Source organism: Pinus tabuliformis, chromosome 4_2, assembly GCF_031772625.1.
Source record: "Pinus tabuliformis cultivar Carrire ecotype Pingquan chromosome 4_2, CPIR1, whole genome shotgun sequence".
Taxonomy (NCBI): Eukaryota; Viridiplantae; Streptophyta; class Pinopsida; order Pinales; family Pinaceae; genus Pinus; species Pinus tabuliformis.
This window is the reverse complement of record NC_142304.1, coordinates 935816376-935838661: the sequence shown is the minus strand read 5'-3', so window position 1 is coordinate 935838661 and position 22286 is coordinate 935816376.

Below are 22286 nucleotides of genomic sequence, written 5' to 3'. Positions count from 1 at the left end.
TGATATTCAACCCTGTTAAACCAACTTAAATATTATCAAACATGGTTAAACAAACTTATCCATGGTAAAAAATAATCAAATATTGCTAACATGATTAATAATCATCATTCATTATCACCCATGTTGAACCATACACAACCTTAGTTAGCCATAGTTAGCGATGCTCAACCTTACTCAACCATGACCATCCATGGTCATCTTTTGATTTGAATGGGAATGTTAATTTTGTTGTGCTTAAATCCAATTTAGAATATAAACAAATTTCTTGAGGGTTTATGAGATAAATTGCAAGTTAACCATGAGTTTTTATGTGAATTTCATGAGAAAATTAACATAAATAAAACACTGAATAACAGCATGCAACAAGCATAAACATCACCACAAATAGTAACACATCATCACATGATGAAGGAGTTCACCCCTCTTGGGATACATCTCCTGGTCCAACTTCCAATGGCTTGACCCTCTTTCATTATGCTCAAATTTATGAATACATACATTTACAATGCTCTAATGGGTCTGAAACCCATTCCAATGGCTTTAGAAGACCCAAAAATGTATGTCTAGCCTTTTCCTCCTCCCAAATTGGTCAAAACTTGCATAAGTTATGCTTTTCCCAAGTTTTGGCACTAACCGCACCACAAATTCCCCAAAACCTGGCACCTAACCCACAATTTTGCCTCCAATTTCGCTAACCGAGCACCAAATTTGTGGGAATGCGACTGAAATTGTTGGACTGCCAATTTAGCCACTAAGGCCTTAATGTTGAAACTATGGTCACGTGGGGGGCCATGTGCCCAGGGCTAGCCCCCCTCCTAACTGCATGAAAAAAGGTTAAACACAGTGCGTTCACATTGAAAGTTTGGGGACCTTTGGAGACCGTCGGGTAGAGGTCTCGCGGTTAGCCCCACCTGTGGCATTCACATGCAACTGTTTGGGGACAGTTGGGTAGAGGGTTGACGGTTAGCCCCACCCATGGCCCCATATATCCATAAATAAAACCTTTATGCTATGTTTTAATAAGAACCAATCATAGCACAATGGTAGATGGTATTGTTTGTTGGGTGGAGGTTTGGTGTTCGACCCCTGCCTAGTTCGCTCGACCCCTTAACCAATTTTTGGTGGCCGTCGAGCTGCCACGTGGCGGCCTTTAGTTGGGCCACGTGGTAGCCTGTGGTTGGCCACTAACCCACCAACCAGAAACTGACACATCAACGCTAACGAACAAAACAACATCTTGACACTTGGCACCACCTGATTGGCTGAAGGATCCCAATCATATGCACAGTCACCCTACCACGTAGGCATTCCCAGTCAGCACCACATTAGCAATATAAATTGCTCACTGGGTTGACTATATATTTTTTTTAAATTTACCTGTTTGGAAAAGTGAACAGAACATGTTTCTGGGAGCATATCGAGTCCATTTCGCGTGAAACAAGTTGTGCCAGATTCAGGACGACGAGCACTACATGGTCGTTCAGGTTCTAGACTAATCCAACAACTTTGAATTTTGAGAAAATTTTGGAGCACTTGATCACTCCTCCTCACTAAAATATTTTGGACCCCAAAAGATCACTTTCACTTGTTGTCTAGTCAATTTAACATCTTAAATTTCTCTACATAAATTATCAATCCGGGTATCATAAACTGATGAAGTGTGGTGCACCATATGTGCTTAGTTAACCTTTCTCTTACTTCGTTGTTTTATAGTTTATGTTGTTTTTGGGGTTTTGTTCTTGTTGGTTTTCTAAAGTGTTTAATGCAAATGGAAATCCTATTCTAAGGTCTTAAGAATACTTTTAAAGCACAAGTATGGATAAAGATTTCAAGACAAGGCCTATGTCCCTAATGGTAACTTCCAAAACTTAGCACTTCAAAAGAACTTAAAACATGTTATTGATGGAATTAGTATTTCATCAAAAGTGTAAATATACAGCTAGTTCAATCAAAATAAAATGCAATAACCAAACAATGAGCTAGTGACTATGAGACCCAGTATCTTTGTTGCTTCAGCAGAAGGACAAGATGATTCTATCATTTCATTAGTCATTAAAAGGCTATGTGCATCACTAATCTACAATCAACTTGAAAGCAATTTATGTACAGCTAATATACAGAAGCATAACAAAATTAATGTAAAACAACAGTAATCAAAACAGCTTGTTATGTACAGCTAATGTACAGAAGCACAACAAAATTAAATGCAGAATTAAACGACAACTATACAAGGCTTTAGTTTGCAGGGGCCCTCTGCCACTTGCATGAATTAAAATTGCATGAATGAAAAATCTAATCTATCAAACTTGAAAGCAATTAAATAACATAATGAAATCAAAGCAATATTTACAAAATGAAATCTACTCTACCTTACATTCTACAAAGCAATATTTACAAAATGAAATCTACTCTACTTACATTCTAATATGCTCCATGACATCCACTTCACATCTCCTTCCATGTTGAGAACATCAAAGCTTTATTCAAATTCTTCAAAAGTACAAAGTACAACAAAGTCCTCCAAAGCTTTCAAAAGCCATCAAGGAAGAACTACAAACTTAAGAACTAGGGACTAACAAGCTTAAGCTAAATAGACTAACAAATGAAGGAGAGAGATCTCCTATTTATACAAAAAGATGAGAGCCATCTCATTAATGATAGTCCATGAATCTCTCCCTCTACCTCTAGAGTCCTAATCAAAATAGGAACTGATAAGACACATGTCTTTTTAGAGTTACAATACAATTAGGAGATGTGACACATATCCTCATGATCCCATGATTCTTTCCAACCAAATTCTAATTTGCCACATAAGGGTCTTCTAGAAGTCTCCTTTCAACCTACACATGTCAACAACCTCAACCCATTTGTTAGGTATAAGCATATGCACATTATTTTCTAATGTTTAACCACAAATTCACTTAAAAGGCTTAGAAATAATAAATATTGGAAAAACATAAAGGTGCCCAATGATAATGGAAGTGGGATGAATGTGGTGACATAGTAGTCAAATGGAGGTGAAATGGAGGTGATATAATGGACATAATAGTGAAAGTGTAATGGAAATGAATGACATTTTCAAGACTCAACATACCCCCCAACTGAAGCTATTGCATGTCCTCATGCAATATATATTACATTAACTCTTTTGATCCTTGAGCTTTGGCTTAACTTTGCATGATATCATTTGATAACTTCATATTTCTGCAAAGTGTTTTACTTGAATTGCAACATGGTTGGTTCTTGTGTTACAACCATTTTTTTTTTCTTTGTTGTTGCCTTCTACTTTGATCTTTGAACTTTGCATAATGATATTTTGATTATTCTTGCAAAGTATATCTTTATTGGATTGCATGATGGTTGGTTCTTGTGTGACAACCATGATTTTGTTTGTATCCAATTTATCCTTTAAGCACTTTTTCAAAAGCCATTGTATGCTCATAATAGCAATTTAATAATTAATATATGTTGGAAGTATGTGAGCTCCTGAATATGATATGGACATGGCAAGATATGAATATGAATGTATTCCCCCCCCCAACTGATGGTATTGGCAATTTTATGAAATGAGGAAGAGAAATGTTTTTCCAACAATTATCATTCTAGCTTTTTATGGAATTCTATGGTCAAAAGTTAGAAAATGCCGTACCTTCACTTACCCTTTGGAATGGATGAGTTGTATGTGTAGTGGCTGAAAATTTCTGATCATATTCTTCTTCAAGTGGTTGAACAAGAGGAGTCATGGATAGAGAGATAAGATGACTTTTTATTGCTTCCACTAAAACTTGCTGAATCTGCTCCAAAATGCTGAAAATAATAGTCATCATGTCTTCAAAACTCATTGGCACAACTCCTACTATGTGAAAAGATGTTCTGATGTCGAACATAGTAGGAAATTGTTGGCTTAGTGGCCATTAATGGATGCCACTAGTCAACACGAGAACTCTCACCATTGATGACAATGAGAGTCTAGATGCCCAAACACATCTTGCTAGGTACGAATGAATTTGCTGAAGTCGAGTCACCTAGAAGATCTGACAAACAAGGGACATTAATGTATTCCCATTGTTTGTCAGCATGAGGACTTGCTATTAAGGCATGCAAGCCTCAAGGTGTTTTTACAAAGAACTTAGACTCAAAGGACTATGGACTCAATAATTTGCATTGAAGCAGGGCTTATTTGCGGAATGAAAATGACAAGGAATGGAAGATGAAAATGGAAAATGGAAATGGAGAACAGAAATGGCAATGGCAATAAGCATGTGAATGAGCCTCTTGCTTTTATTTGTGGGTTATGAATGGACAAAAAGAGATGGAAAGTGTATGTGAATGAAAATGGAAAATATGGAGGAAAATGAGATGAATGGTTTATTACGAGGTATGGATGTGATCGATGAATATGATGGAGACAATAGTATCTGAAAGTTTTTCAAGTGTTTGGATCTGATTTTGCATCAACATATTTCCTCTTTGTTGCTGACCATCCTCTTATGAAACAAATTGGTCTCTTAGAGAGACACCATTCTCTTGTAGTCATTTGTCCTTCCTCCTGAAACCTGCAAAAAAACTAATATTTCTTCTGCAATGGAATGTAAGATTATCAAAGGAGAGAGGTGATCAATCTCTCTAGTTATGATATTTACACACAAAACTAAGAATTTGTATTAATGAAACAAGTTCTCAAAGGAAAAATCAAAAGAATTTATACCTGCTTTGAAATTGGTGCCCAAGTTGAATGTTGCTTCTTTCCAGCAATTTATTTCATTATTTGCCATTTCAAACTCTAATGATAGATTTCTCATTGTATAGATCTTGTTGAGATCTTTCCAATGATAGTTAAATCATCAAAATCTGATTTTGTATGAGAAAGATAGGCTGATTTGAACAATGAGGTTTTTCTGGCTGCGGAATTAGACTTTAGCTGCGGAATGTGCACGGTTCTGTAGCTACAATATTGGATACAAAGTTAGCCATTCATCTTTCATCATCAGTCCAAAATTAATCAATACCTTCAGAAAAGTGAGCAAATAACTTATTCATTTCATTGATTCAAAATTATTATTTTTTTCTTGACATGCAGCAACTCAGTGTGGCGACTTAGTGATAACACACAACTTGACTTCCCTTTGACCAGGGTCTTTTTCATCAAATTTGATCGAATGAATAGGACACCATCCATGTACCAACATTCCCCCAGCTACCCATGTGACTTGTTTTGCTTGATGACACCTGCAACCTAGAGTTTAACAAAACAGCTGCGGAAAGTTAAGCCAACTGCGGAAAGTTGAGCCAGCTGCGGAAAGTTGAGCCAGCTGCGGAAAGTTAAGCTAAAACAGTCGATCATCAATTTTGAAATTTTTTTCATTGTCTGCATGTAGGAACTCTGTGAATGGAGCAAAACAGTTTTATTGATGGACTTATAGTTTGATAAACAGCCTATAACCATGATCATAACTATTTGGCCCTTTCATAGACTTAAGCCCTTCCGGTTCTGCCCTTAATAACCGACCCATCCTTTACTCTGTTTAAAATTTGTCTGCTTGTGAGGGTTTAACAGAGGTAAGACAGCTGGGTTACGGGGTTTATGAAAAAGACAACAGTGACTGAAAATGTAAACTGGATAATCGGTAGTGGGAGTGAACAAGATTCAGGGACTATCAGCGGAAAACAGAAGACAGGCAGCCATGGTGGATTCACAAAATGGGAAGGAGACTAATATGAACAAAGTGGAGATGCAACCGTGCTTCAATAGAACAGTGGAGATATGGAATGAACCCAACAGAACTTTAAACTAAACGGCTGCGGAGGAGGTGTAAACACGTTTATAAAATGGTTGCGGAAATTATGTGGTGGAGAGGAGCCGTAATGAAACTGGTCACTTATCATGATTACAGGTGGAGTGTAAAAGTGCAGTGAAATATGAGTTAAACCCGAGGATTAATCATGAGGCCGTTATACATCAAGATTGAATGCTAGAAAGGTTCACGCCACGTCTATCAATCAGCTGTGAAGAGTCGTATCCAACCAGTTCATGTAATGGAGTTATTTATTAAATAGACTCGTCTTCAATTGGATTGTTGTTAACATGTGTTACGTTTATCAGCAAAGAACTGATCCAATTAGAACTGTTATTAATCGAGAAGTGGCAGAGCAACTGCTAGACGGGTGGAAAAATCAAAAAACGGTTAATCATCAGCACGCCATTGATTTCAAATCAAAAGTAGCTAAATTAAATCAAGTATCAGTTAATCAATTCAAATCCAGTTTTTTCTTCACGCGGCGGCAAAAAAGAGGCTCCAAAGAACCAAGGATTTCTCCCAGACCACCACAAATTTCTTCAAACAATTTATGGGTTATCTAATCGACCCACCTGGTAAAAGAACCCATGTTTTATTTTCTTGAAATTCGTCTCTGTTTGGGCAAATCAAGCATTTTAAATTTGACATTTTTCAGGTTTTGCATTTTTCTGAGTTAACATTTTTTTACTGTTCTGAATTATTACGAATCGTTGCATTCGACCTTCTGGTTTTATTTGCTACGTAACTACCTTAGCTATGCTTGTTACTAATGGTGGTCCACCTTCACGAAGCGGGAGTGAACAGTCCACAAATTAATCATGCTGACAATCCAAAAAAATGAATGCACAGAACAGTACACACATTTTGTTGCGTATTGATAAAGGGCATGGCATGGGTAGGAAGGACAAACAGGATTGATTGGCTTAATTGATAGGATTACAGGGCCAGTGGAAACAGAAACAATAGTCTCCCATCTAACAAGCTACCCCTCCCTCGAAGAGTTTTTTTTTTTTCTTTCTCTATTTCTCTCTCAGATGGATTACTTTGGATGTTGATGTACCTCGCCTACAGATTTGATTATGGATTAGAAAGGGCACTTTGAGGTGCACGCTGAAGAGAGACAGGGCATGGAACTTAGCTTTAGAGGAAGTGACACACTTGGAGTGTTATCTCCAAAAATGCATGATTCCGTCCTCAAACAAGGAGCTCAATCCACCTTAACAATAATAAATTTCAGCCTCTAAAAAGAAATGCCGAGGCCCCTTGTCTTTGTTTGTCCATTAGCCCTTACTCAATTTCTCCTTATTGATGTCTGTAGATGCTCCATGTACATGTCTTCATAGCATATGCTTAGTCATACCTTCATTTTCATTTTATTGCACTAACATCTTGACTGTAAATTTGAAAAACAGAGTGGTGGCTGCGGAAACTGATTCCAGTTGCGGAAACTTGGCACAACAACCACTTAGCTAAATAGAGATAGTTAGGCAATCTGAATGGAAATGATCATGGGGAAAAAAATCTTTTATTGATGAAATGGATGGCATGGAGTGAAAATGGAAATGAAATGAAGTTTATTTTGTCTCTTTTTTTTTTTTTTTTTCTTTTCTCTACATAATAATTCTTTTTCTGATCCTCCAGATCACACAAAGTGCAAGAGGAGAGCATACTCAAGAATTATTAACTTTTTTTTTTTTACATAACAATCATTTTTCTGATCCTCCAGATCACACAAAGTGCAGGAGGAGAGCATACTCAAGAATTGTTAATTTTTTTCAGATGTAAGAAATAAGGTTTCCTAATTACACTTCCCCAGCAATGGTGCCAAAATGTCTAGTCAATTTAACGTCTTAAATTGCTCTACATAAATTATCAATCCGGGTATCGTAAATTGATGAAGTGTGGTGCATCATATGTGCTTAGTTAACCTTTCTCTTACTTCGTTGTTTTATAGTTTATGTTGTTTTTGGGGTTTTGTTCTTGTTGGTTTTCTAAAGTGTTTAATGCAAATGGAAATCCTATTCTAAGGTCTTAAGAATACTTTTAAAGGACAAGTATGGATAAAGATTTCAAGACAAGGCCTATGTCCCTAATGGTAACTTCCAAAACTTAGCACTTCAAAAGAACTTAAAACATGTTATTGATGGAATTAGTATTTAAATAAAAGTGTAAATATACAACTAGTTCAATCAAAATAAAATGCAATAACCAAACAATGAGCTAGTGACTATGAGACCCAGTGTCCTTGTTGCTTCAGCAGAAGGACAAGATGATTCTATCATGTCATTAGTCATTAAAAGGCTATGTGCATCACTAATCTACAATAAACTTGAAAGCAATTTATGTACAACTAATATACAGAAGAATAACAAAATTAATGTAAAACAACAGTAATCAAAACAGCTTGTTATGTACAACTAATGTACAGAAGCACAACAAAATTAAATGCAGAATTAAACGACAACTATACAAGGCTTTAGTGTGCAGGGGCCCTCTGCCACTTGCATGAATTAAAATTGCATGAATGAAAAATCTAATCTATCAAACTTGAAAGCAATTAAATAACATAATGAAATCAAAGCAATATTTACAAAATGAAATCTACTCTACCTTACATTCTACAAAGCAATATTTACAAAATGAAATCTACTCTACTTACATTCTAATATGCTCCATGACATCTACTTCACATCTCCTTCCATGTTGAGAACATCAAAGCTTTATTCAAATTCTTCAAAAGTACAAAGTACAACAAAGTCCTCCAAAGCTTTCAAAAGCCATCAAGGAAGAACTACAAACTTAAGAACTAGGGACTAACAAGCTTAGGCTAAATAGACTAACAAATGAAGAAGAGAGATCTCCTATTTATACAAAAAGATGAGAGCCATCTCATTAATGATAGTCCATGAATCTCTCCCTCTACCTCTAGAGTCCTAATCAAAATAGGAACTGATAAGACACATGTCTTTTTAGAGTTACAATACAATTAGGAGATGTGACACATATCCTCATGATCCCATGATTCTTTCCAACCAAATTCGAATTTGGCCTTAGAGTGCCACATAAGGGTCTTCTAGAAGTCTCCTTTCAACCTACACATGTCAACAACCTCAACCCATTTGTTAGGTATAAGCATATGCACATTATTTTCTAATGTTTAACCACAAATTCACTTAAAAGGCTTAGAAATAATAAATATTGGAAAAACATAAAGGTGGCCCAATGATAATGAAAGTGGGATGAATGTGGTGACATAGTAGTGAAATGGAGGTGAAATGGAGGTGATATAATGGACATAATAGTGAAAGTGTAATGGAAATGAATGACATTTTCAAGACTCAACACTTGTTCTACAAATGAGGGTACATTTCCCTCACCTTTCTAATATCGATCCATTTGGCCTTGGAAGGATTTGTTTCTTTGAGCCCCACTCGAAGGTAGTCCACACTCCCTTGTTTTAAAGACCTTGTTCTTCTATCAAGAATGGTGTCTTGTTGTAGTTCTTCAAGGTACTCATGAGAGAAATCATCAATGGAAGGAATATGGAAGCTCTCTCCTTGATCTTCAATCAAAGGAGTCTTATAAAATCTTAAATTATCAACATTAACAACAAAGTAAATTTTGCATGTATGAAGGAAAATCTAATTTGAAGGCATTGTCACCAATCTTTTCCAAAATTCTAAAAGGACCATAACATATTGGTTTCAATTTTTTACGTTCCCCTTGGAGCCTCTCTTTGCTAATGTGAAGCCAAACTTCATCACCGAATTGGAACTTGTGATCTACATGATGCTTTTTGTGCCTTGCTTTGTACTTTCCTTGGCTCTTTTCAAGTTGATCTTGAACTATTTTATGTACCAATTTGATTTTCTAAATGAGCTCCTTGGCTTTGTCTATGTCAATATGGCCATTAATAGAAACGTCCTTCCCAAAAATGAAATCCAATGGAAATCTAGGAAAGTATCCAAAACATGCTTCAAATGGCGATCTAGGAAAGTATCCAAAACATGCTTAAAATGGAGATATTTGTGTTGAAGAGTGCTTTGCCTAGTTGAAGACACGTTGAATGTAAGAAAATGTTCATCCCACAACTTAGGATTCTTACTGCAGTACCCATGAAGAAGATGTATCATTTTTCGATTGACGAGTTTGATTTTACAATCTGTTTGTGGATGAAAGGTTGTACTCTTTTTCAACTTTGTATCCATCAATCCCCATAAGCTTTACCAAAAATTCCCAACAAATCGAGAATCTCAATCACTAACAATGGATGTGGGAAATCCAAAATGAACCCAAACATGTTAAAAGAATAATTGAGCGGTTTGTCCAGTTGTGATTTTCTTTTAAAATGGCACTAATATACACATCTTGTTGAACCTTTGAAGACGTGACATCATTTTTCTTACACTGAAATGTCCAAAAATAAGGTAAGTGTGTGCTTCACTTATGATATTCAGTCTTTCTCCTTGTGGAATACAAATCTTACCAAGATGGTACAACAAGTTAACATGCATATGATAATCTAATTCCTCTACTTCGTTCCCTTGACTCAAAGTTGAATATACATCTTGAAAATCACTATGTAAATCATATTGTTCAACATAGATCTCATGCAGAATAGAATTATGATTAAGAATAATAGCAACACTAACAACAAGCCTAGAAAACATAATAGCAACTTTATTGTAGATACCTTTCTTATACCTTATAACCAAGTGGAATTGTTGAAGAAAACCCATCCATCGAAAGTGGCTTGATTGCTGCAACATATATTGAGATTACAACTATTGCAATTGCTGATGGTCAGTGTGAATGATTGTTTTCTTACCCATCAAGTAGTGTTTCCACTTTTTCACACTTTGCACCAATGCATACAATTCCTTGTCATATGTAGGACAATTAATCACTGCACCATTGAAAGTTTCTGAATAAAAACAGATAGGCTTACCATGTGCATGAGGAATGCACCCATGGCATAGTCACTAGAATTAATATGGATCTCAAATGACAGTCTCGAGTCTGGAAATGCAATTATTGGGGATGAAATGATTTTTTCCTTCAATGCATCAAAGGCATTTTTTTGTTTTCATCCCCACTGAAAAACCTTTTTCACACTTGTCAATGCATACAAAGGAGCTGCGATAGAAGAAAAATTAGTAATAAAATTCCTCCAATATTGGGTTTCTCCCAAAACAATTCTTATCTCAGTAACTGTCTTATGCTTTGGTCAATTCAAAATGACATCAACCTTGGAGGGATCTATTTTCAATTTTCCTCCTCCAACAATATGACCCAAATACACTAAAGAAGTTTTTCCAAACTCACACTTTGAAATCTTTAAATACAACTATTCTTTCTTTAAGACATCAAGTACTTTTCTCACATGCATGGCACATTCATGACGAGATTTACTGAAAATTAAGATATCATCTAAGTAGACTATAACAAACTCATTAAGACATGACCTCAACACATCATTCATCACACGCATGAAGGTAGCAGGAGAATTACATAAACCAAAAGGCATGACTAGCCATTCAAACAAACCTTGTTTTGTCTTGAATGTTGTCTTCCAAATGTCTCCTTCAACAATTCTAATTTGACGGTAGCCACTCCTTACGTCCAACTTAGTAAAATACTTTGCATCTTTCAATTGATCAAGTAAATCATCTATTCTAGGTAGTGGGTATATGATTCTTTACCATAATCTTGTTCAATGCATGGAAGTCCACACACATGCTTCATGTTCCATCCTTCTTTGGCACCAAAACAATAGGTGACCAATATGGCGAAGAACTTGGCCTGATGATCCCTTTTTCCAAAAACTCTTGAATTTTCTTTTTAATTTCTGCACTTTCCATTACTAACATCCTATACATGCCAATGTTAGGAGGAGGACAATCTTGCTGCAACTATATTTCATGTTGGATTCCTCTCTTGGGAGGCAATCCTTTTGGTTCCTGAAACATCTCATCATATTGGTTAACAACATCAACCAATTCAGATTTCAATCTTGAGTCAGAACCTTGAAAAGCTTCATTATCAACATCATTCTTGGGTTTGATCATTAGAAGCACAAAATTCTTGCTAGAATTCGCTAGTCTTTTCATTTGCCCCACATTTACAAGTGAAATGTTTAGTTTCTTACGATGGGCTCTTACAATGTATTCTACTCCATATTTGAACAAATGGTATTTGTTTTCATGTCTATGGAAGATATATTTTCTGTCATAGAGATATGGGCTGCCCAAAACTATACCACATATGTCTAATGGCACAACATCAAGTTCCACTTCATCTATGAAATTTGCAGTAATGGCGAATTTCAGTCTACACTTTCTAGTTACTTACAATTGTGCATTGTCACACACCCATCCTAATGGATATGGATTATGATGTGGAATGGTTTCCAAGTTTAAACTTTTGACAATGTTTCCAGAGATGAGATTCACTTTAGAGACACTATAAAAAAGAGTATCAATTTTGATATTTTTTTAGATTACCCTTATGTGGCAAAGTTTTATCCCCTTATTTTCATTTGGAGTTTCATTGTGTAAATTTAAAGTACTAGTGCTAGCAATGGGATCCTTACCTTTTATCCCCCATGGCTGTGATTTTAGTTTCAACACCCGAATTAGATCCCAAATCCCATTGAATGGTTGTAGTTGTCCTTTGCCTTCCCTTGTTGTTGAATTTATTTTGTTTCGTCTCAGGATGAAGCTTCCAATAATGAACTTCATCATGAACCTCCTTGGAACAATGCTTTCGTGTTAGCTTCTCTCCTTCCTTCTTAATGGATGCGTTTTTCTTTCCTTTCCATTTCAAACTCTTTCCTTTATCTCCACTTTTGAAAGGGTTCTTCTTGCGCTTTTGTGGAATGTTTTTCCCTCTTGATTCAAGATGTGTGGCATGCACACAAACCTCATATAAACTAGTAGGATTAAACATAAGGATAGTATGCCTCAAATAGTTGTGTAAACCCTCAATATATTTCAACAAAGTGTCTTGTGACTGCAAATCTATACCTAGTATCAAAGACCTTCTTCTACACTCTTGGGTGTAACTTTGCACACTTTGATCCTTTAATTGTCTAAAATTATGCCAGCCCATTATGGCTTTTTGCATATATGCTAGAGGGTAAAATTGTCTTTAATTGCAAAAATAAAATCAAACAAAGAGATTGAAATCTTACCATGTTATTTTATCTCTTCTTGTGTCTTGGCTTCCCACCATATTAATGTTACACCCTCTAGTCTCAAGAAGCTAGCTAAATATTTGTGTCATCATCTTGAAGGTTTTGAATCTTGTAGTAGACCTCAAGTTGACGTACCCAATCCTCAAGATTTTCTACATTCACTTCACGATTATACATTGACAATTCAAATTTATAATCTACATTCAATAAGGGAGCGTTACCATGTCCCTTTGAGGTATGTGCATGAGTTTGAGTAAGGGTTGTAGTAGTGGAAGAGGATGAAGATGAAGGTGAAGATGGTGGTGCAGATGATGGTGGAGAAGATGGCGGTTTATCACCATTCCCATTACATCCTCCTCCTGAAGAACCCTCTCCTCTTGGATGCCTGGAGCTTTCACCCCACAAACTTGTATTCCTCTCTTCATAGAGGACTTTCACCATTTCTATCATGTGAAATAAAGACTTTCTAAAAGCCTTCTCATCCTCTATCATGTTATCAATTCCTCCTTCATGATCCATGCTTACTAAATCCTCAGGTAAAACAAGAGGTGAAACTTGTGGTGGAGATTGTGGCAACTGTGCCCTTCTTCTCCCTGATCCAATTTGAGGACCTGCAACCACAAGCTTTCCTTCTCCTCTCTTAAGCTTCAACCTTGTAAGCATCACATTCAATTGCTAACAGTTAAATCCCCCTTACACAAAGAAAACCAAGAGCTATGATACCAAACTTGATCATAATGGGAAAGTTAATTTCGTTGTGCTCAAATCCAATTCAGAATATAAGCAAAGTGTTTGAGGGTCTATGAGATAAATTGCAATTTAACCATGAGTTTTTATGTGTTTTTATGTAAATTTCATGAGAAAATTAACATAAATAAAACACTAAACAACAACATGTAACAAACATAAACATCACCATAAACAGTAACACATCAACACATGATAAAGGAGTTCACCCCTCCTGGGCTACGTTTCCTAGTCCAGCTTCCAATGGCTTGACCCTCTTTCATTATGCTCAAATTTGTGAATACATAAATTTATAGTTATCCAATGGCTCTGAAACCTATTCCAACAGCTTCATAAGACCGAAAAAATCTTGTCTAACCTCTTCCTCCTCCCAAATTGGTCAAAAACCACATAAGTTATGCTTTTCCTAAGTTTTGGCACTAACTACACCACAAATTCCCCAAAACCCGACACCTAACCCACAATTTCGCCTCCAATTCTACTACGGAGCACCAAATTTGCGGGAATTCGGTTGAAATTGTTGGGCCATCAATTTAGACAATAAGCTGTTAATTCCGAAACTGTGGCCACGTGGGGCGCCATGTGCCAAGAGCTGGCCCCCCCTTCTAACCGCGTGCCAAAAGGTTAAACACGATGCGTTCACATTGGAAGTTTGCGGACCGTCGGGCAGAGGCCTGGCAGTTGGCCCCACCCGTGGCCCCATAACTCCATAAATAAAACTTTTATGCTACGTTTTAATAAGAACCAATAATAGTGTAGTGGTAGATGATATTGTTTGTTTACCGGAGGTCTGGTGTTCGATCCGTACCCGATCCACTCGACCCCTTAACCAATTTTTGGTGCCCCCTAGGTTGTCATGTGGTGGCCTCTTGTTGGGCTACATCGCATCCTATGGTTGGCCACCAACCCACCAACCAGAAACTAACAATTCAACGCCAACGAACCAAAAATCATCCTGACACTTGGCGCCACCTGATTGGTCGAAGGAACCCAGTCATATGCATAGTCAAATTATCACGTAGCCATGCCGAGTCAGCGACACATCAGCAGTACGGATTGCTGACTGGGTTGACTGCATTTTTTTTTAAATTCGCCGATTTGGAAAAGTGAACAAAACATTTTTCCGAGAGCATACGGAGTCCGTTTCACGTGAAACGAGTTGCACCAGATTCAGGATGACAATCACTACGCGGTCATTCAAGTTCCACACCGATATGACAACTTTAAATTTTGAGCAAATTTTTGAGCACCTGATCATCTTTGGACAACCTAGTCAACCTAGAAAACCCCTTGCTCTACCTAGTCTTGCTTCCTAGTGAAGATCAACCATGGTTAGAATGGTTGAATATGGTCAACCAAGATCTCAATGGTTGGACATGGTTAACTATTATCAACATGGGAAACCATAATATATCATAGAAAAGTATGGTGAAGTATGGCCAAATAAAATTCAAACCATGTTCATCGATGATCAATCAAAGAGTCGACCATGATAAAATATTCAATCGTGGTCAAAAAAGGTGACATGGTTGGCCGTAGATAATAAATATGACATGATTGACCATAGTTAACATCATCACATAATTAACATAGTTTGGTATGTCCCTTCCTAAATTATTATTGGCCATCCTAATTTCTTAGATTAACTCCTTCATAACATATATATATATATATATATATATATATATATATATATATATATATATATATATATAACTTGAAATATAGCTCATGGATACATCATGAATATCTCTAGAATATCTATTGTTGCATCCCCTGATGATGGACTTACTTGGTAGTCCAAAACGTTGGGTTCATAAAACTCTATAACAGGTCATTCCCCCTTTATTTAAAATTATTAATTTCTATATTTTGGGGCCGATTTCGGAGGTGATGGGGCCCATTCACTTTTTATTAGGATATTAGACTTAGGAGAAGTTATTTTTATGTGGTTAAATTACACATGGGAGCCACCCACACTAGGGAAAGACGCACTTCCTAGTTCGGTTTGCATGAAGGTGGTTACGTTTTGCATGTAGGTGGTTAAGTGAGGGCCCACGATGGACGTAAAATTGGAGGGAAAAGTGCTACACGAAATCTATATAAGAAAGGTAGCTCTCATTTCAATCATCTTATTGAAGTATATCAATTTATCTTTGGTTGCTCTAGCTGCTTAGGCGAGTTACTGGCTATTTAGCATGAGTTCTTCAAGCGAATAGTTCACCCTTTCTTTGGGGGACTTTGAGTGCCACCCTAGGAAGGTTTTCTTCATTTCTTCAGGAGGAGGATCACATTTTGATTCCCAACATTAGCATTCCCTTCCAGGTTGTGAGTATTACTGGGGGATGCAGTGGAGAGGAGGTCAAATTCATTGGTGGTGCTTAGCAAGTGGATATTTGGCATGAGATTTTCCGAAGAGGAGGCTAGAGAGGATTGTCGGCATCTAGGAGAGTTTGTGTCACGCCCATGAGTCATGCTTGCGACGTGCAATGAGTTGGGGTGACGCACCCTTGGTTAAAAGCAAAAATCTAGTGTGAAACGAGTCGGTGGGCGATAAGCTGGTGCGACGAGTTGGTGAACGGGGAGTGGGTTGCGACGAAAGTTTGTGACGATGGGACGAGTTGGTGTGCGATGAGTTGGGCGGTCAGTTAAATGCACTTGAGACACGAGTTGCAACGAGCCAACATGGACAGTGGAAAAACCGAAGAGATGAAAATTTGGCTAAGTATGGAGATTTGCGATGGTGAGCTTATATGGTGCCTGGTTGGATAAGTGGACCGGACAAGCCATTGTATGGGGGTGAGCTAACGTGAAGATGGGGTGCGATGGCCAACTTGAGAGGTCGGCCTAGTCAGGCCGACCCACATTACATCCATGGTGAAGTTTATAAGTGGAGGACACATGGGTGGAAGAAAGACATCATTCAACAAGTTCAAAAATCCAAAGGGCAAGTTCAAGTGAAGGTGAACGAGCTAGAGGAAGGGCGAACGACATAGAGTGAGGTGAAGGTGGCCTCTGGACCATAGCAACAAGCCGAAGAAGAAAATAGAAAAGTGTTTTGGGTGGAAGGTCGCAGGTGGGGCACGTCTGTTGAGCGGGTGAACCATGTAGGGCATCACTACATGGTGAGGCACATTTGCCCAGTGCGCGAACGGTGGAGGGCGTCAGTTCATGGAGGGGCGACCCTGCCCAATCCAGCAAGTTACGATGGTTAGCTGTAGTGCGACGGGTCTGTAGTGTGGATGGGCGCCAAGATCTGAAGTCGAGTTGCAGATAGGCGTGGGAAGGGTGACATGCCAAGGACAAGAGTCGAATGAGCTGCATAGGTGAACCGATTGTGTGCCAATGAGCTACGGGTGACTCATCCCAGCAGGGGTGGGCACTCTTGAATGACAGTTGGGCACCGTTGAATGATAAAGCCGAATTATTGTGTTTTGACAGAATTGTAGAGGTGGAACTTGGGGTTCCCTCACAAAGGCTGTAAATGTATATCTACTTGCAAAATATTGTTATTATCATTGTTTGGGCAGACTCTAAGGGAGTTTCCCCTCCCATTAGAGATTGTATCCCGTGTGCATATGTTTATAAATGATAATGATGATGAATGTGTTTTTCGCTATGTTAAAAAGATGAATGCTTAGTAAAAAGTGAAAAATAATCTAAGTGTTGAATGTTAGGCGTAGTTCATACTTGAGAGTATTGGTGAAAAGAAATTGGGTAGCGGTGCTACACCTACCTATGTGCTGTTGAAAGATTATCACCAGGATAGGGGCGTGACAAGTGGTATCAGATCCATAGTCCTTTGATCGAAGAAAAAATGATACACTTACACTTCGTGAAAAGTGGTATCAGAGGCCTGATTCAGAGAGTGAGTTGAAGCTGATCTCATTGCACTTCATGACAAGGACCAGAGGCTTGATTCATAGAATCGAGGTTTGCAGGTTGAAGTGTTATTACTACACTTTGTGACAGGTTTAGCAGAGGTGAAGCCTTGTTCTTAGGCCAAGCTGAACGACGAGACATGACAAGTTGGGAAGAATTCCAACGGAGGCTCTTGTTTACCTTATACAGGTTGAAGCTGATGATAGGAGAGAATCCATGGATTCGAGATGAACTTGAAGTCTTGGAAAAAAATGTTGAAGACGAACTTCTTCGACTCGGTTGGGAAATGGAGCATGGTGTAGCTACGGATTGTGATGATGAAGAAGAGGAAGTCGTGATGTATGAAGATGTTGCAAATGTGACAATGATGGAGGAAGAACTTGAGGCACTTCCAATTGCTCAAGTTGGACCAGGATCATACATTTTGCAGACATTGATGGATGAGGATACTCACATGGAGGAGCCTCATGATGAAGTAAGTATTCCTATTTTTACTTGTGTTTCATTGGAGATTTTGGAGGATGGGCCATATGCAGTGAAGGGAAAAGACAGTTTGCCGATGCGATGGACAACCTTACCATGGATGTCTACGATGAGACCTTGTGTGGAGAAGCAAGGAACATTGATTGTTGTAGGGATTGTTGGAGCAATTTGTGACCTCATGGCAGGGGGTGAAAATGCTCGTGACAAGGGAGGAACATGATGATCATTGCAGAGGATGGGTCATGCTTTAGCCATATGGAGAATTGGCTAAGTGCCCAGCATGACTCATGGACATATTGGAGAAAGGGCACACACTTGAGTTCTAATGATACTTGGGTGGACCTCTTCATGGCCGAGACCAAGAGGCAGTCTTGGTGGACCCTTTAGTGGGGGATCGATGATGTAAGGGACCTATGCGATTTGAATTGATGATATATATGTTGGGTGACCAAGTGCACTAGACCTAATTGAAGACTAAGATGAGATGACCAATGTTGTGATGGGTCTACTTAGTTAGACAACATGGGAAAATTGAGTCATGGACATCGAGTTGGATAGATGGAGCATGGCATTTACTATGCAGGGACATTATGCAGGTACACTTGTAGATATGTCACTTATGGGCATCCAATTAGGAGTGCCAAGGAAGTGATGTTGTGTAGATAGATTTACTGATGTGACATGGATACATTTTACTTATGAGCCGATGGAGATGTTGTGCACTTTTGTACAACAAGGCCATGGACTGATTGGATCTGTGAGCACTCTATGAGAGCATTCCCACTGCATGGAGAGCTGAGGCATCTTGTAGTGATTTATGAGGCCGATACATGTATGCTTGCTGAGATGTTGGATGGAGATGATTCATGGAGCTCATGATGACATGAGATTCTTGCAGCCATTGGAGACTTCATATTATACTGGGCTTGGAGGATCCGATGCATTGATGAACTGAGGTTAGTGGTGTACCTGACTTTGATGCAGTACGAGGTGCATACTTTTGAGCACATTTATGGGTGTGCTTGGGAGAGTGACTTGATGGGGATGATCAAGATGAGACACTTTAGAGTTAATGGTGTTGCAGAGATGATGATGCCTTGGTGGCAACACTTGGGCATGGGTTGAGCTGAGACTTGACCACTTTTGGTACATGGAGGCTGGTTGGTTTATGACCATGTACAACACATGGATGATGAGACAGGTGTGTACTTATTTCTTTGGCATACTTGAGGTATGGCAGATTACAGATGTGGTGGAGGTTGCTTCATGGACCTGGATGTGGCACATTGAGAGTCGGTTTGATGAGAGGATCTCTTCATTTTGGGGAGATGGATCTTACACACGCATATGGATGATGATTCTTGGATAGATGCGAGTGATTGACATGCAACACATTGACACCAACATCATGGACAACATGTTACATATGAGATGGAGATTACTTCATGGACCTGGCCATGGCTTACTTACATTTTGATGGAGATGGGGTGGATTATTGATCGAGTTGATGTTGTGACAGGATGCTAAGAGAAACAACTGATGATGGAATGAGGAGGTGCATTCTCATGGTTTGAGCGTGAGAATTAGATTAGCTACCCGACTAGTTCAAGTCATGGGGGATATCAGTGTATCGAGTTATGTTAGAGTTGGGTTGGAGTATCATGGGAGCAGTTCACATGATGATGATACATGATGGGGTCAACATGATATATGTTGTAGTGACAGCATGTAGCTTGAGTTGGAGGGGCCAACGTTCCACGAGTGGGGCAACATGTGGATTTGTGACAGAGGTGGTTGATGATCATGGATTGAGGAGACTTTCCTATTCATGGAGTCATGAACCTTGACAGTTTGTGCGATGGAGGATAAAATGTGGGTAGCCTAGACATTTTGGATGTTGGAGCTAGCGATACATTGCGATGTCGTATGATGGTGTTGTTAAGGATGACAACCATTTAGAGTGGGGGAGTATGACACACCCATGAGTCGTGTGACGAGTCGGTGGGTGACAAGCCGATGCGACGAGTTGGCGAGCAGGTGAGTTAGTTGCGATGAAAGTTTGAGATGATGGGATGAGTTGGTGTGCGAAGAGTTGGGCGGCCGGTTAAACGTGCCTGAGACATGAGTTACAATGAGCCAAAATGGAGGGTCGAAAAACTGAAGAGACGAAAATTTGGCTAAATGTGGAGATTTGCGATGGTGAGCTTATATGGCGCACGGTTGGGTAAGTGGATCCGACGAGCCATTGTATGGGGGCGAGTCAACATGAATACAGGGTGCGTTGGCCAAGTTAAGAGGTTAGCATGGGCGCGCCAACCCACATTACATCCATGGCAAAGTGTATAAGTGGTTGACACATGGCTAGAAGAAAGACATCATTCAATAAGTTCAAACATCAAAAGGGAGAGTTCAAGTGAAGGTGGATGAGCTAGAGCAAGGGAAAGCGGTGTAGGGTGAGGTGTAGGCAGGCTCTGGACCGTAGTACCGAGTCAAAGAAGAAAACATAAAAGCGTTTCTAGTGGTAGGTTGTAGGTGGGGCACGTCTGCCCGGCGGGTGAACCGCGTAGGGCATTGTTGCACGGTGGGTCACGTTTGCCTAGCGGGCAAACCACGAAGGGCGTCATTGTAGGGAGGGGCGACCCTACTCGAACCAGCAAGTTATGATGGTTAGCTGCAATGCGACGGGTTTGTGGTGCGGATGGGCACTGAGAGCTGAGGCCGAGTTGTGGATATGCACTGGAAGGGCGACACACCGAGGACAAGAGCTGAACGAGCTGGGGAGGTGAACCGGTTGTGCGATGAATGAGTGCGGAGGGCAACCCAGGTGGGTGCCTCTGCTTGATGAGCTGCGTGCGTCCTGACCCAGTAAGGGTGGGCGCTCTTGAATGACAGTTTGGCACTATTGAATGACGTAAGCCGAATTATTTGGTTTTGACAAAATTGGAGAGGTGAAACTTGGGGTTCCCTCACAAAGGCTGTAAATGTATATCTACTTGTAAAAGATTGTTATTATAATTGTTTGGGTAGATTCTAAGGGAGTTGCCCTCCCATTAAAGATTGTATCCATTGTTCATATGCTTATAAATGATAATGATGTTGAATATATTTCCATTGTGTTAAAAGGATGAATGCTTGGTAAAAAGTGAAAAATAATCGAAGTGTTGAATGTTAGGCTTATTCCGTACTCGAGAGTATTGGTGAAAAGAAATCAGGTAGCGGTGTCGCACTTGCCTATGTGTGGTTGAAAGACTACTGCCATGATAGGGGCATGACAGTTTGGGAGCTCATTGAGCTTCTGGCTTAGTAGTGTGACTTTCGTACTACCTGGGCTAGTGCAGAGGCATTGTGTGGGAGCTCATTTGGTGGGTAGAGTATCAGTGCTTGAGGTTGAGCTTTGTTGTGGAGGTTAGAATATCAGTCCATTTTAGAGCTTAGAGGAGGAATTTGTGGTCATTCCTTGTAGGTCATATTTCTAGAGCTGTTTGGAGGGCGTGGGCCATAGAAGAGGTCAAACTTGCGAGGTCAAAATATGGCCAAACTATTTCTAGCTTTTGTTGGGTTTTTGATAGGGATCCCAGATATAAAGTTTCATAATTTTTTGAGCACGTGCAGTGGGGGTTTTAGCCATATCTTTGCCGCAAACATTGCAAAATTGCTAGGGATTGGATAGTGCCTTTGGGGGTCGATTTTGGGAGGTCAAAATTGGGAAAACCATTTCTAGGTTTTAGTGGGTTTTGGCCAAGGAGTTTGTGGTTGAAGTTTCATCACTTTATGAGCATGGGAGATGGGGTTTCTTGCAGCTTCTTTCCAGCCAGCAGTTGTAGTTACTAGGAAACATCATAGAGCATTAGAGGAGTAGTTCTTTCTAGCATTGAGATTACTATTTGACACCTAAGTTAGTTCAATCTTGCCCTTGAGGCTAGCCCATGTGCATTTTCTGCACTATTGTACTTGCTCCACTCCATTAATAAAATGTCTCAGCTCATTCACATTTTTGTTGTGTATTGAGCATTTGTTGTTCATTTAATTTTTCTGTGTATGAATCACATTTTCTTTTCTATACCACTATTTGTTCCAAATTTTCTGCATTTGGGGCATTACATAGTTAGCCATAACCATGAAATTCAACGTAGTAAACCATAATCAACATATCGAATATAGAAAACTTGATCAACCATAAT